This window comes from Microtus pennsylvanicus, chromosome 7 (genome assembly GCF_037038515.1).
Source record: "Microtus pennsylvanicus isolate mMicPen1 chromosome 7, mMicPen1.hap1, whole genome shotgun sequence".
Classification (NCBI taxonomy): Eukaryota; Metazoa; Chordata; class Mammalia; order Rodentia; family Cricetidae; genus Microtus; species Microtus pennsylvanicus.
In genome coordinates this window covers 116,934,303-116,950,613 of record NC_134585.1, presented here as the reverse complement: position 1 = coordinate 116,950,613, position 16,311 = coordinate 116,934,303, and the positions used below count along the sequence as shown (strand labels likewise).

The window sequence follows — 16,311 nt, the reverse complement described above, 5'->3', positions numbered from 1 at the left end:
TGGAGTTTAGGGGCACCCTGAGGAACACATAGCAAAAATAAATAAAATGTTTTAAATAAACAAAAATTATCATCGAGCTTCCTTGTTCCTAAACACACTTCAGTGGGGACTGAAACTAAACGGCAATGATTTGGCGGTGGGGAGCCAGCACAGAAGATAAAGATGCTCAGTGCTGAGCTGAGAGCCTGAATGTGGTCCCAGGATCCACTTAAAAGGCCAGGTGTGTGGCAGCTCGGCAATCCCAGTGCTTTTGTGGTGAGATGGGAGGTGGAGAGGGCAGGAGTGACTGGAAGCTCACAGCCAGCTAGCCTGGGCCAGCGCGGCACAGCAGTATAGAGAGAGAACTCACTCAGCAAGGGGAAAAGCAAGAACTGACTCCTGGAAACTGTCCTCCGACTTCCACACACACACCGTGGCACGTGTGCACCTGCACACACACACACACACACACACACACACCAAGTAAATAATTACAAAAAAAAAGGTAAGAGCAGTGACTTCCAAACTCTAAAGCCATCTGTCTCCATCCTGAACCAGCCTGCCTCCTACTCCTCCACAATGCATCAGGTAGCTTATTAATTTAAACATCTAGCAAAATTAAGTAGACAAAAGAATCCCTGAGAATTTTTTGTCACTGATCGTACTAACCGAACATTCTTGAAAAGCATCAGAACCATGGCTGCGGGTGCCTGAAGTCGAGATTGGGAGTGCTAGGTACACTGACAGACTCTGCTGACTCCAGCGATGTGCAAACGCACATCAACTCTATCTGGTTTATTCCAATTCTCTCAGGGCTATTAGATTCAATTACCAATTATTAGATATGGGTTCAAAATATCGCTAAATTGTAGCACAAAGTTGAAGCATTCAGCAGAGAACCGTAAATGAGAAGTTAAGGGATCTACTAGAAGATGATAAGGCAGCATAGTTATTGTACTTGCCTTGCCCAGAAATGCCACGTTAGATTTGGTGCCCAAGAAAGGAAGCATGGAACCCAGACCAGAAAACCACCAGATCTGGGTTTGAATCCAATAAGGCAGGTGACTAGCATGGGGGGAGAGGGGGACTGACAATTAATTTCTTTCATTTTTTTCAATCATCACTGTATTGCTAGCATGTTGTTGGGTTCTAGACACAGAGCAGAAATGGCATGGTTTTGTGGGAAAAATGGAGAAGTTTTTTGCTTTTTTTTTTTTAAAGTATGAAAGAATCGCAAGGATCCACACAGAAGAGCTAACCTGGTCTGGTAACTTGAATGTAACCAAATGATCTTACAGGGAGAGATATTATTAGGAGGTATGGCTTGATGGAATGGATGGCCTTGTTGGAGGAAGCGTGTCACCGTGGGGGTGGCTTGGAGGCCTCATATATGCTCGGTATATATGTTTCAGTCGACTTCCTGTTTCCTACAAGATGTAGACTCTCAGCTCCAGCACCATGTTTGCTTGCAGACTGTCATGTTCCCTGCCATGACATGGACTGGACCTCTAAACTGTAAACTGCCACCTCAATTAAATGTTTTCCTCATAAGAGTTGCCATGGTGGCGGGGCGGGGAGGGGCTGGAGAGATGGCTCAGCTCTTAAGAACACTTGCTGCTCTTCCAGAGGCCTTGAGTTCGATACCCAGCAACCACCTGGTATACATGGGAGAGTTAAACTGGTCTGTATAGGGGAGCTACCTGCTTTGTAGGCGTTAGCTAACTTGGTCTGTATTGGGGAGTTTTAACCTGGTCTGTATGGAGGAAGTAACCTGGTTTGTATGGAATAACTAATGGGGTCTGTATCTGGGAGCTAACCTGGTCTGTATGGGTGAACTAATCTGGTCTATATGGGTGGGTGAACCCGTTCTATATCTGGAGCTAACCTGGTCTGTATAGGTGAACTAATCTCGTCTGCGTGAGGGAGTGAACCTGGTCTGTATCTGGGAGTTAGCCTGGTATCCATGGGGGAGCTAACCTGGTCTATACTGGGGAGACAATATGGTCTGGGAGTCAGAAGTAGCCTGAAAGGTGACATCCAGGAGTAGCCAGAAGGGATAACCCGGAGTTAAAACCTGGGAAAGCCATTCCTCCTTTTCAGGTCCTTGTTTTGAATTGGGGATTATAATAAGCTATCTCTGGGGATTCCTCTGACATTTTAATGAGTGTTGATATTTAAAGCAGTTAGTATAGTTTCTGGCTTGTAGTAAATACTCAATAAATGATAGCTGTCCTTATTACTTTTTCACAGCCTTCTTTAAGAATGTTCTCTAAAAAAGACAATGCAACAGTTACAAAGTGACCCTCCAACCAAATACTTTCGTTTTCCTGCACTTGCGTCATGGGAGCGAGGGATGAGCGGATGCAAAGATCATCTTTCCCTCACCCTGCCCTTGGCTCCGTGCGTGACGCTCACCTTGACCACAAAATCAGGTCCTCAGGTCTCTTTAGTCTCCGGCTTAGCATGTTACATGAGTCACATCTGAAAATCTGGCCCCTTCAAAGGCTGGAGTTCCTCCCTGTTTAATCAGACATGAGACAAATCGCGTGCTGCGGCAGAGGCGTACAAACACGCTTTAATTACAATATTGTAACACCAATTAGAGATCTATCTAATCGAGGACCCGGCACTTCCTGCTCGGATATTACTCCCATGTCGGGATAATTACTGCTAATTAAGCCTGGAACTAATTAGGCTAAATGATCTCATTTATACCAACAAAGATGACTTCTAGGAGTTCATAAGAAAAACCAGGGTGATCTTATCGTTCCTGGGCTATCTGGCTTTTCATCCTGGAAACGAAGCCCCTCTCCTCGACATCAAGGGGCATGCAGAGTCTGTTCTGTGGAATTCTGGGTGAGATGGGAACAGGTTCTTCGTTTGTCTTCCCAGATTCTTCTACACGGGGAAACCAGCCTTGTCCGCTCATGGCTTACTATCCTCCTCTACAAACGTGTTGAAAGCGGCAGTCACTGAGAGAGGCTGTGGCAGAGGGCCATTCAATGCAGCCTTGCGCTGGTTCCCATTTACCTGCAGTTCTAGCTAATCTGTGCCAGCATCCCTTCTCCATCCCCCACAGAGCACACAAGGCTTGAGCTCAGCCAGGCAAACTGAGGTTTGGGCACATTTCTGTTGCTGCCAACCCTCACTTTCCCTCTCTAAGCCAGGGGTAATGATAGTATCCTGGGGTGTTTGGGGGTGGGGATGAACAGCATCTCCAGCACAGAGTGGAGCTAATGTCAGTCGTGGTATCCATCAGTAACTAACAGCAACATTTAGTCTCCCCTTCCAGGGCGCTGTAATACCTCAGTTCTGAACTAAATTCCACTTTGGCCTGTTCTCCATTCTTTTCTGGCCTAGAGCAGTGTCAGTGAGCAAAAGGCACACGGCACAGAGTTAGGAAGTCTGGCTATTTTTCAGCTGTATGACTTGAGGAAGTCACCTCTTCCTAGGGAGGACAGCACTCGTCACACGCTCGATCGACTGTTCTACCCCAACTTTCTGACTTCGCCTTTGCAATACTCCCCATTCGAGGTGAGAAAGCTGAGACCTCAATAAATAACTAACTTAAACATAAAAATAACCTTCACTGCTACTAAATGCCAAGTCTGGGGGCAGGCCCTCACTCATAGCTGTGTCCCAAGTCGCCGTTACCACGGATTGCCCTCATCCCTACCTGTAATGGAGGGGATTGAAGTCTTCGTCTTAGTAAAACCTGCAGTATGTATCAAGCATGAAGTCTTTATTGTATGTCTGATACATGCTCCATTCTATGGAGGATAGCATGCTCCCCCAATACAAACATCCGACATACCAGTCTCAACACTACAAATCCACAAGCACTCATATGCGCCTGTCCTCACTTGCATACACACATCACATATATCATCTTTGTTTCATGGTTCCATGGGGGACAATGCTGTCCTTGGGTATCTTCCTGGCCTCTGGAGGTTTTCTTTTTTCCTCCTGGGGTTGGATTTGTACAGTGAAGACCAATGGGAACTAAGGATGTTTACCCCCTTTTTCTGCGGTCCACAAGGGTTGGCCCTCATCCTTCCTAGAAGAATATGGCAAGTGAGGTACCAGGACACAAAGCATCCTGCGTCGACTTACTAGAAGAAAATGCTTTTAAGGAATTTGGAAAGAGGGCAGGAAGCTGTCTCAAGAACAGGCCTTAAAATATATTTAGTGATTAATGAAAGGGCATGAAAAATAAATAAATAACTTCTTTGGCAAATTCAGAAACCTTTTATAAGATGAATCATCAAGCCATTCTCCCAGCTCTCGTTTCTGCTTCTCCGGTGTATAGACAGAGGCTTAATGTACCATTTTTGATTCTTTAATATAGCTAAGGTCCTTGGCTTCTCATACCATGAAAACCTGGCAGGGAGCAGAGGGCCTCTGTGGCTGAGGAAAGAAATACTCAGAACCCAGTTACAGCATAGCATGCCTGCCTAAGGGAGAGTTTGGTTAACCACGTCTTAGCTGTTTTGTCCCCATGTGGCAAGGATGAGTCTCAGAGAGGCCAGGTTGCTTCATGTCTGTCCCAGATAATCTGCTATTATTTAAGTATGATCTACATAGTAAGTATGACCCAGTATTATTTAAGTAAGCTCTACAGTCATCACTGTCCTTTGGGGACCAACAGCCTGGGCTCTCCCTAGTAAAGAGCTTTATCTGTGTTGAAAGGAGACTTCCCAAACAGACTTTCAAATGTCCTCAGTGATGGTGGCCGGCCGGCTGGTTCTTTGACACAGGGTCTTTTTCAAGTTCTCCTCAGCATCCACAGGCTTGCTTATTTGTTTATTCGTTTGTTCAGCTGACACTGGGCTATTCTGAGCTCCATTTGGGTAGGCCTAGGGGAGATAATATGCTGGCCAAGAAGGAGGGACTGCTTGGCTGCTCTCCGGCGATTCCTGTCCCCCCTCCTCCCCCTCTTGAAGAGCAGGCTATGTGTCATTCTTATCTGAGAAGTGGCTTCTCTCTCTCTCTCTCTCTCTCTCTCTCTCTCTCTCTCTCTCTCTCTCTCTCTGAGGGAGGATGAAGGAAGAGAAAATTCGGAAGTAGTTGGTTTAATACATTTAATCTTCTTCCAGCAAACATGGCATGTCACCCACTAAGGGAACGGGAAGGAGCTAGGTCAGCAGGCAACTCAGAGAGCGGAGCGGCAGAGGCACAAGTAGAGGACATAAGGAAGGGGGAAAGGCAAATAGCAAGAAGTCTTAGCATTCCTTCAACCGGCATGTGAGGAGCTTTGGATAAGGATGCTAGACACCGTCCTAGGGTTCCATGCAGGTCAAAAGTAAGATGAACTCTGTCCTCCAAGAGGTATGCAGTGCTAGATGAGAAAGAACATGATGGATTTGGAGAGGTGTCTCAGGTAAATCCAACAGGTTCTCAAGAGTAATTGGATGTAGAAATTAAGAGGAGAGAGAGAGAGAGAGAGAGAGAGAGAGAGAGAGAGAGAGAGAGAGAGAGAGAGAGAGAGCTCGGTTAGTGAAGGGTTTACCTTGGGGGACAACATGAAAGCGGGTGTGATTAATTAACCAGGAAAGAGAACACAGGTGGTGATTCCGCCTTCCTAAAATAAAGCGAATGTGGCTTCTTTGCCTGGTTTTGGTTTGCTTGTTTATTTTTTTTGCTGAAGATGCCTGTGGGAAAGCAAGGATGAGGAGCAGTAGATAACTGCAAGGGGTCTGGAACTCGGGAGAGGCCTGAAGGTGTTAGGGAAGTGGGAGGGTGGGGAACACCTTTGGGGAGGTGAAGGAGTCACTGATTAGAAATCAGTGTGTGAGGAGTTCACGGAGGACGTGGGTGAGGCGGAAAAACAGGATGAGGAAAGGGAGCAAAATGTAGAGTGTGCACGTGGAAGAATCTGAGAGCCCAGGGCCCTAACCACTAGGCGACCAGGGAAGCCACACATAAGGATCGGAAAATGTAGTCCCTGCACTTGGAAGATGATCATGCAGAGCTGTACCCACTCTACTCTGTAGAAACTGCTTTGGCCAAAGTCACAAATGGCTTCAGATGGGCAAAGCTCCAAGGGTGCCTTCCAGCCTGTTTCTTGCCTTCATGCAGCCTGCATCTTACCTGCTTTCTCTGCAAGCCTGGCATCACTGACTCCTCAGCGCCTCCTGACATAACTCCGGGGACACTGTCTTTTCTTACTTCTCCCATCTTTCACCTTTTCTCACCTTCTGCCTTTTAAATGAAATACCAAGGATACCCCCAAAGTCGCCCTAAGACTTCTCTAGGCATTCAGCATGCTCTCTGCAGGTGACTTTTGCAGCTTCCACTGCTGCTGCCAACAGATGGCTCCCAAGTTAGTCTCCAGCCCCCGACACTGCTGACCAGAACTCCTGACATAGAAAGAAAGGCATGAAGGTCTGCGGGAACTGAGCTCTAACCGCCAGCCACAGGCTCCACCGGCCATCATCACCAGGATGTTCACGGGGTCTTCACATTCATGAAAAAATCATCCTCATGCCTGGTTCTTCCGCCACAGAGAAAAGGTAGTTTCTAGTGGGAGTTTACTCTCTTGTGTTTTAAGCTCCTTGAGGCTACAAGTCTCTGGAGATGATTTGACCACAGTGCTTTGCCCTTAAGCACCACCATCCTAGGAGAGAGGTCTATTAGAGAAGTAACAAGGCCTTAAGAGGACAACCAGGACTCTCTAGAAAGACAAGGCACTGGCCGGGGCGGTGGACTCATTAGCATATCTAAAGCTGATATACATACACTTTCTTAGGAAAGGGGCCAGCCAAGCCAGCCTTAGAGAGGGAGCATACAGAAGCCCGCTAATGGTTCTGTGCCTCTGTGAGATGCACACGCCTTCGAAGTGTGCTTGCCAGAGCTGCAGTGGAATGTTAGGTTTGAAACAGACAGCCGGCAACTGAGCAGAAAGGCAGACAGACCTGCTGGGTCACTAGCAACACCGCCCTAGCAGATAAGGCAGCGGGGGCGGGGCGGGGGTGGCTCCTGAGATTGTGGGGGTGGGAGTGGGGGCCCCCAGGGCAAGAACTGATGCAGGAGCACTATCTGCTCTCACTCCTGGTCTCATTATTTTCTTACACACTCTTCTTCTTCCCGAGAGTTGGGCATTATAGGAGGATCACGTATAAGCCAAGCTTGATGCTTTAAAAAAAAAAATACCTGTATACTACTAATTGTTGAGCATCTTTATTTTTAAGTAAAATATTTTTTTTTCTCACGGCTTTTACTTGACTTAGAAATAAATGGATGGGTTCCATTTTGTCTCTCCCTCCTAAATTTCCCTTAGGCATAGACCAAATATGTGTGAAATGTCAGCTCAATTAGGGTATGTTAGAAGTTATCTGTGCCTCTGAAAAGCAGTCCCGGGTAGAGCGCTCTTCCTGGACTTGCAGATATTACTGCTACTGCAGTAGGGGCAAGAATGATACTCTTGGCTAGGAAATTAAACAACAGAAAAATGCTTCTCTGAAGAAAGAAAACGGTCTCCTAAATTTCATATTGTCTATGAATTCACCTTTATAAGAACCCATTAATTACCACAGCCAATGGGTTTGGAAAACCCACTTGACTTGTTGGAGTCAGTGGGTGTCAAGAGAGGGAAGACGACAAGCAGTTTGCTTTACATTTAAAAACGGGGGGGGGGGGCGGAATGGGGTGGTAGTGGAGAGGTGACTCAGTGGTTAACTTCCTGCCGAGGACCAGAGTCTTGTTCCCAGCCCCTGCATCAGGCAGCGCAACACCGTGGGTCCCTGCATTCGTGTGTACAGACTGCCCCCTACACACAAGTTAAAGGTAAAAAAGTGTAAATATTCTTAATTAAAAGGAGGAAAAACAATATGATACTCCTTTGTGAAGTGAAATAAAGCTGTAAGAACAGTCCGTTCAGACTTCTGGAAGAGGCTCTGGGCCCTTCTGGGGCTTCCCAATCACACAGTCCCTGTTTCCCACAGGGCCTAATTTACACCCCCAACCCCCACCCCCAGCCCAGCATCCATAGAAGATGAGATAATAGGGCACCTGATGCAATAGCCTGAGGTATCCAAAACCCTTCTGAGTGTAGATTTTCCCCCAAATCATATCATCATCTCTCTCTCTCTCTCTCTCTCTCTCTCTCTCTCTCTCTCTCTCTCTCACACACACACACACACACACACACACACACACCAACAAGAGGCTCATGGCTAGGCTTATATGGAAAGGATAATAAACAGGCACTTAAGCTTCAGAGCCGTCCCCTCCTGAATGCTGGAATTAAAGGTGTGTGCCACCACCTGCCTTTTCATTTATTTTTTGAGACAGGGTTTCTCTGTGTAGTCCTGGTTGTCATAGAGCTCACTCTGTAGACCAGGCTGGCCTCGAACTCACGAAGATCTGCTTGCCTCTGCCTCCTGAGTGCTGGGATTAAAGGTGAGCTGCCACCACCGCCTGGCCTTTCTTGGTGTGTTTTTATACCAACAAGACACTCAATGTCTTCATGATAAACTTTAAAATTCATTTTACTTTTATTTGTTTATTTTGAGACAAGGTCTCTCTTTGTAGCTCTAGAATTTACTATATAAACCAGACTACCTTTAAACTCAAAGAGATCTGCCCACATTTACCCCTCGAGAGACACCGTGCCTGGCTCTCATTTCTTTATTGTGTTAGTACACTGGTTGTTTGATTGTGGATTCTCAGTGAAGGCTACTTTAAGGGATAAGAATTTTAAGAAACAGTAATTTGAGATTTTAGCAACTAAAATGAATTGCAGGTGTGGTGTTGATCATCCAGGAATGACCAGCAGTTGGGGCAGATAGGGTGGAGGAGGTCTAGCCAGGAGAAAAGAATGAAATCCACCAGGTACCTACTACATGCCAAGATCTATGTACCAAAGCCTTTTACATCCACACGACCCGTGCTCCCTGGGGACAACAATCCCATCCCAAACGTCCTGGCAGTTTGCAGCAAGATCCCCTAGGGCTCAGTGGTTAAGAGCATTGCTCGCTCTTCCAAAGGTCCTGAGTTCAATTCCCAGCAACCACATGGTGGCTCACAACCATTTGTAATGAGGTCTGGTGCCCTCTTCTGGCCTTCAGGCATACACACAGAAAGAATATTGTATACATAATAAATAAATATTTTTAAAAAAAACTTCTATGTGGAAAGGAACAAGACCAGACCCAGGGGATGGAGCTGGGCCTGGGGAGTTTATTCCAGTTCTGTGTTACTGAGTACTCCAGCCCCGAGGCATCCGGCCTTAGCACGTGTGATGCCACAGAGGTGCAAAGCAAGGGTGTGCACGTTCTCCTTCCAGCACGAGCCCAGCAGTCCCAGGGACCCAGCGTGAGGAAGAAAGCCGGTTGGCAAAGCAGGCAGTCGGAGTTGTGTTTCAGGCAATGTTTCTTCCTTAGCAGATGGTATTAGGAGTCCAGCAAGAGGGACAGACACCTCTGCCACCCACAGTGAGACCGAGAACAGCACTGAAGAGATGTCTGGATGGAGTGGGCAAACTCATCACTTTAGGCTTAAGTTTTCTCACGTTGAAAAGTTAGGATGTTGGAAGAGACAATAGCTAACCAGCTATTGTTATTCTATGGTTTCGTCTTAAGAAGTCCTGATGGATGGTTGGGGCTGGAGAGATGGCTCAGTAGTTAAGAATACTGACTGCTCATCCAGAGGACCCAGGTTCAAGTCCCAGCACCCACACGACAGCACACGACGGTCTGTAACTCCAAGATCTGACACCTTCACACAGACGTACATGCAGGCAAAACACCAAAGCACATAAAACAAAAAATAATAAATCAAAACAACAACAACAAAAGAAGTCCTGATGGTTTGGTCACGATAACTGAACTTAGAGTTGGCTAGAAGATACTTCTGGTCAATAAAAGGAAGACCCATTCTGAGTGTGGGTGATACCACCTGGAGTCCCAGAAAGATGAAAAAGGAGAAAGCAACCAAACAAGCACTCATGAGTTTGCTTCCTCACTGCAGGGGACTGTGACCAGCACTCACTGCAGGGGACTGTGACCAGCACTCACTGCAGGGGGACTGTGACCAGCACTCACTGCAGGGGGACTGTGACCAGCACTCACCTGTCTGCTCCTCACTGCAGGGGAACTGTTCTAGCCTCTTATGCTCCTGCCTTCTCTCCGGCTATTCTGGACTTTATCCCTTCCTTAACTGCTTTTATTCGGGGTCTGTGACAGCAGTGAGGACAAGTAGCTAATGAGGAGCAAATGGAAGGTGTTTGTCAACCGAGTAACGGCATGTTGGTTTTCATTATGGCTATAAGGTTATGAAAAATGGTATTTGAAAAACTCCACCAAGGTCCTGTCTGCTAGAATTTTTCATAAATGTGGACATATTCCCTACATGTGCTGTCCAATATGAGAGCCACTGACTACATTAGGCTATATCAATATTTAAAATAAAGGCAATATGGCTAAGATACTGATATTTAATATCTAATTTCATCCTAATTATTTTACACTTCAGTGGCTCTATGTGGTCAGCGACTGACTACCATGTTAGACAGGACAAACATCACCTTTATTTTTTTTTTCTTTTTTTTGGTTTTTTGAGACAGGGTTTCTCTGTGGCTTTGGAGCATGTCCTGGAACTAGCTCTGTAGACCAGGCTGGTCTCGAACTCACAGAGATCCGCCTACCTCTGCCTCCCGAGTGCTGGGATTAAAGGCGTGCGCCACCATCGCCCGGCTACATCACCTTTATTTAAGCCAGGCACCAGGTACAGAGATCAAAGACGACGGCCAAGGGTGGAGGGCGGCTTGGGGGTGAAGCATGAAGGCAGGCATGGGTTTGATTTAGGTAGTTCACAAAGAGCGCAATTGCCGGTTTCGGTCTTCTAAAGAGGACACTCACATTTTGTGATGAAGACAGTGGTAATAGGCTCTCTGCAGCTACACAGAACTTTATGCCCTGCAGAGGGCTCTCTTGGGGTGTGGTTTGAGCCTCCGCGTAGCTCTGCGCCGCAGAAAACAAGTACCAGTTTCTCATTTTACAGACGAGGAAATCTAGACTCGGATATTTGCCTAAGGCCATAGACTTCAAAGAGTGAGGAAGGAATATTCGGAACCAAGCCCGAGACTTCATTTTTCTCTAGTTCCTTTCCACAGACAAGGTGACTTCTAAGCCCCGCCCCCAAGCCCCACCCACCCACCAACCATCACCTCGCCAGCCCACCTCCCCCTCCAGCCCCCACCTCCACCCCAGCCCTTCTCCGTGGAAACAGCAGCACATTATAAAACGTGTTTAAATATAAGAAGGGAGCCATGAGGAAAGGCAAGGGACAGGAGGGCCTTCTGACAAAGAACTGAAGTCTGAAGAAATCAAGACTCAAGGGTGAAAAACTAAGTTCCCACTAAGCACTGTGAGCAGCCGTCCACGGAAAAGCCAGCATTCCCCCGTCCTTTGGTTTGGAACCAGATTGTGTCCCAAGGCTTCTGGCTGTTTCCAAAAGTCACAGTCCCTTCAGAAAGAAAAGTCTGTCCCCCACCCCACTGAGTAGGCTGCAAAGGACTTCAGCACATGGCTCTGGGACCACTCAGGCCGAATTTGAACACCAGACCTGACGCTCTTCGAGGGGTGTACTACGTCCTAGTCTCGGCTTCCTCCGTTGCAAAAGCAGGAGTCGCTTCTCTTCCGTCTTACATGGTCATGGGGATGCATTAACGGAGACACACTGCGAAGCCCGGGGGCATAGTGTTTGTGAGCGGTAGTTATTAATATTTTACACGATCTAGGCACTGCAGATTCTTGTGGATTCTAAAATAGGACCCGAAGAAACTACTTTCAGACAAGGTAGCCTGGAAAAGATCCCCACAAGACAAAGGGCCTTGGCTTGGATATCGAAGGTGAACGCGGATGGATGCCTGCAGGTTCTAAACAGTTGCTGGTAGGATCTCTTGACTTTGCATCTCCTCGTACAAGGATGTCAAACTTTGTTCTCCCTCCCCTCAAGGTCTAGCCCTACACATGTAAGTACTTTTGTCTAATTTACCTGAATGCTGCGACTTAGAACTGCTCGCACCCTGCACACAGAGATCCCTCTTGTTCACACCGATTAGCTGTCCAGTACCTGGGATGTACTGGGTGGTTTTTGTTTTGTTCGTTGTTTTTTTTTTCCGTTATTGATGTTTGTTTTGTTTCTTAGATTTATTTTCATTTTGTGTGTCTGACTGCTTCGCTGCCTGTCTGTCTGTCCTTCATGTGCATGCACTGCCTGTGGAAGCCAGAAGAGGGCGTAAGATCTGCTTGAGTCTGGGGTTCTGGACAGTCGCGAGCCACCATGTGAATACTGGGAATTGAACCTAAGTCGTCTGAAAGAGCAGTCAGTGCTCTTAAACACCGACCTACTACAGACTGTGTAGGGTAAGTTCTGTGCCGAATAACAAAGAGGGAAAGGACGTGGCAGTGTCCGCGAGTGACAAGTGACCTATTAGGAAAGGCTTCCATGAAGAGGTGACAGTGGAGCCTGCTAAGGAGAGCCAGCCCTGTGAAGATCCGAGGGCAGAAAGCTATGGACAGGGAAGGTCAGAAATGCAAAGGCCCTGAGGCGGAAATGAACTTGGCTGGTGCTTTTGAGGGGCCGAAAAGGCTGAAGTTGAAGCACTGAGGGTTAAGAGATGAGGTAGGAGCAAAGCCGGGCAGGTATATGGGGTTTATGCCAGGCCATGGGAAGGAGTCTGGATTTTGTTCTAAATGCAGTGAGGGCCATTTGGACATTAAGCGGGAGAACAATGAGATCTACGCTGCCTTTTTAAAAGATTACTCTTAATCCAGCCACCCTCTGTCTGGACTCATGCGTGTGTACAAGTGCTCGCCTGGAGGCTCCCGAGAGCATCCCCACGCTGCCAGTTACCTGCCTGTGTCTCCCCACCCCCGTGCAAGCTGTTGCTGCATGTCAGCACGTTCCTCAGCCGTGCTCCCAGAGTGCGGACTTCCCTCTGTACAGCCAACACCCCGATGCCAGCCGGCCCTTGAGTCGTCTCTCCTGTTCAAGAACTTTCAATAGCTCTCCAGCGCCCAGGAAACCAAACTGCAACTCTCTCACCCTCCACCGAGAAGATCCCAACTCAGTTCGTCCACTTTTCTCTACATTCACCTGCATGCATCCTGTAGCAACTTGCACGCATCCTGTAGCGACTTGCACGCATCCTCTAGTGACTTGCACGCATCCTTTAGCGACTTGGCCTTCTTGGGCATGGCTTGTTTGTACTTGAGCAGTTTTCTGGCTCGGCACTGACACTTCCCCCAGTTATGTCAGCTGGCATCCTGTGCTATGCATTCCCTGAGGTCCAGTGATGCTGTCTCTCCTGGATGGGTTCTCTGCTCTTGCCGATCATATGTGGTCCTTCCGCAGGACTTTACCTGAGCCCATTTAAAGCATTTGCTGCTTTCTTCCATGTGTTATAGCTGTCTGTGTGCATGCCTCACTCCCCTCCTAAGCCAGTGTTTCGAGGATGGGGACAGAATCCTAGTCCCTCTTTCTGCCTTTTAGTATCTAGCATTCAGGAGGGGCTTGATAAACACATGCTGAATGAACTGGTGAGCAAATGAACAAACACACAAACAGATCCTAAAATTCGCCTTTGGGCCATGTGGCTCAATTCAGTGATTTTAGAAAGTTGTGGATAACGAGAAAAGGGAGTGAGGAGAGGTGGCCTTCTAATCTTTACAACAGTGTTTTCAGGGCTGGGGGACCACAACAAGCATGGAAATCGTTCTCTATCATCTTCCATGGATGGCAGGAAGGGCCACCTGGGAGTTGCAGAGAATTACACACTGTGCCCACAGTGCCCTAGGACCCGGGTTCCGGTGTCTGCGGCTCCTGCTACTCACAGTCCTTCCATTCTAATTTAGTGGGTTTCTGGGAAATAATGTAAAACCATTTCTCTCAGCAATTAATTTTGAGTCGAGCAGATCCTTTCCAGAAAAAAAAGAAGAAAAGGATAAAAGTTTCAGCTAATTCCCCGATTCTTCGGTCTTGTATTAGCATTCCTGAAAGCCTGAATTAGTGTGGTGGGGTTTACCTCAATCAATAGAGCTGCAGAGTTCATTTATCTTAAGTGACTTTACTTTGGAGAGAGGTGCTGATGAGCCGAGGGTGGGTAGCACCTCTCCTCTGGGAGGGACAAGGCTGGCTTTCCTCCTTTGCCACCCCTTGCCTTATGCAAAGACCTCGACTCTTTAGGAATAAGACAGGAACCCCATATCCCTGTGGCTATTGAAATCCCATATACTTCTAGTACGTTGTTTAGTTGCAAGCATCTGTTATTAATTATGTCTGAGAATCACAAAGAACCAATGAAGAGTTCCTTGCCATCGCTACTTTTTAAAAGCTTAAAATACCCAGCCCAGAAGGTTAAGATCACCCGTGATAGTTCCTTTGGTGAGAAAGAAACCTGGCGGTTGCTGCTTCCTGCGCATGAGCTGTCTCACCTTGGACGCTCACCTATCCTATATCTCTCTTGCCTACAGACGACCTTGTTGAAATAGATGGTGTTTGTGTGTACGGTGCTTACATTCATTTTCCCATCTCTAATTTCACACGGGTGACTTAGTCTGAAATTTGCAGCTCAACCAGCATGGCTCAGTGAAGGACGCTTGTTGCGGAATATTAGTTTAAGATGTGTTACATTTGTTTATGCTGTGGAATATTTGCTTAATGATGCAAAGATGTGTTGCATTTTTTTATGTTGCATTTGTTTAACTCTGTAAAGCTGTGTTACATTGCCTGTCTACAACACCTGATTGGTCTGATAAAGAGCTGAACGGCCAATAACTAGGCAGGAGAGAGAACTAGGCGGGGCTGGCGGGCAGAGAGAAGAAAGAGGGAGGAGCAAGAAAAGGAGAGGAGAGGGCTGGAGAGATGGCTCAGTGGTTAAGAGCATTGCCTGCTCTACCTAAAGGTCCTGAGTTCAATTCCCGGCAACCACATGGTGGTTCACAACCACCTGTAATGAGGTCTGGTGCCATCTTCTGGCCTGCAGACATACACACAGACAGAATATTGTATACATAATAAATAAATAACTACTTAAAAAAAAGGAGAAGGATGTCAGAAGGCAAACCACCCAGTTACGTGACTACGCAACCAGTCAGAGTAAGAAGTAAAGGAAGGTATATAGAATAGAGAAAGGCAAAAGCCCAGAGTCAAAAGGATAATTTAAGAAAAGCTGGCTAGAAACAAGCAGAGCTAAGGCCAGGCATTCATAAGTAAGAGTAAGTCTCCATTTATTTACTTGGGAGCTGGGTGGCGGGTCCCCAAAGAGTTAAAACAAAACTAAAAAAAAAAAAATACAGACATTCTTCCTGACTGATTTCTAGAAGGTTCTACTGAGTATGAATGAGTATGTATTTATTTTCAAGAGTTTAGTAACCAGCTTTTTACCAGGTTTGTCATCTTTGGGTTCTAATTCCTGGTCTTTCTTTTTATTTTGAGACAGGTTCTCACTATATACCTCTGGCTGTCTGGGAATTCACCATGTGGACCAGGCTAGCCTTGAACTCACAGAGACCTGCCTGCCTTTGCCCCCTAAGTGCTGGGACTAAAGGAGTGTGCTATCACACCTGACCAAATTCCTGGTTTTACAACCCAACTATTGTTCCATAGCCCAGGAAGTCCCTGCAGTAATCTTTTTCAAGAACGATTGTACTACTTTTGTATTTCAGAGTATTAATAGGAAGGTAAGCACTGGGTTCTGTTCTCGAAGATGAGTGAGGGGTCCACTCTCCTGCCATTGACTCTCACTCCTGGGCGTCCTGAGAGAGCTGTCGCCAGTTAAATCGGAAGGGCACACCTGGTAGACGCACGCTTCAAGCGACTACTGTGGCAAGAGAGATGTATGGCATCTGTCACTCTCCCACACTGGCTGGAGGATATGAGGGGTGACGGCTGAGTCAGGCGATCTGATCAATTAACACCTACAAGATTCTTCTAATGTTCCAAGCCCACCCCGCTCCATTTAAATAGCAAGGATTTGGTTAAAGCTATAAAAGACTTTTTTGGATAGATCATTAGAAGATGAAAAATAGGGATGATCTTTGGCTAAACATCACATCACAAAGCTGACACTTAAGCTGCTGACAGAATTTTTAGAAAATTCTCATATAAGAGAACTATAAAATTGGGGCCGGTACCGGGCATTGGTGGTGCACACCCTTAATCCCAGCTCTTGGGAGGCAGAGGCCAGTGGATCTCTGAGAACTTGAGGCCAGCCTGGTCTACAAAGCGAGTTCCAGGACAGCCACGGCGGTTGCGAAGAGAAATCCTGTCTCGAGAAACTTTAAAAATAAATATATAAATAAATAAAGGCAGCTGGAGAGACGGCTC

The 16,311-nt window shown here is 46.8% G+C and overlaps 1 non-coding gene across 1 annotated transcript; it reads left to right on the top strand.

Moving 5' to 3' along the window:
• Positions 1–15,988: 15,988 nt before the first annotated feature.
• Positions 15,989–16,074, top strand: LOC142855199 (small nucleolar RNA SNORD71). The gene has a single exon (XR_012911462.1). It is a non-coding gene; the product is annotated as a small nucleolar RNA SNORD71 (small nucleolar RNA).
• Positions 16,075–16,311: the final 237 nt, after the last annotated feature.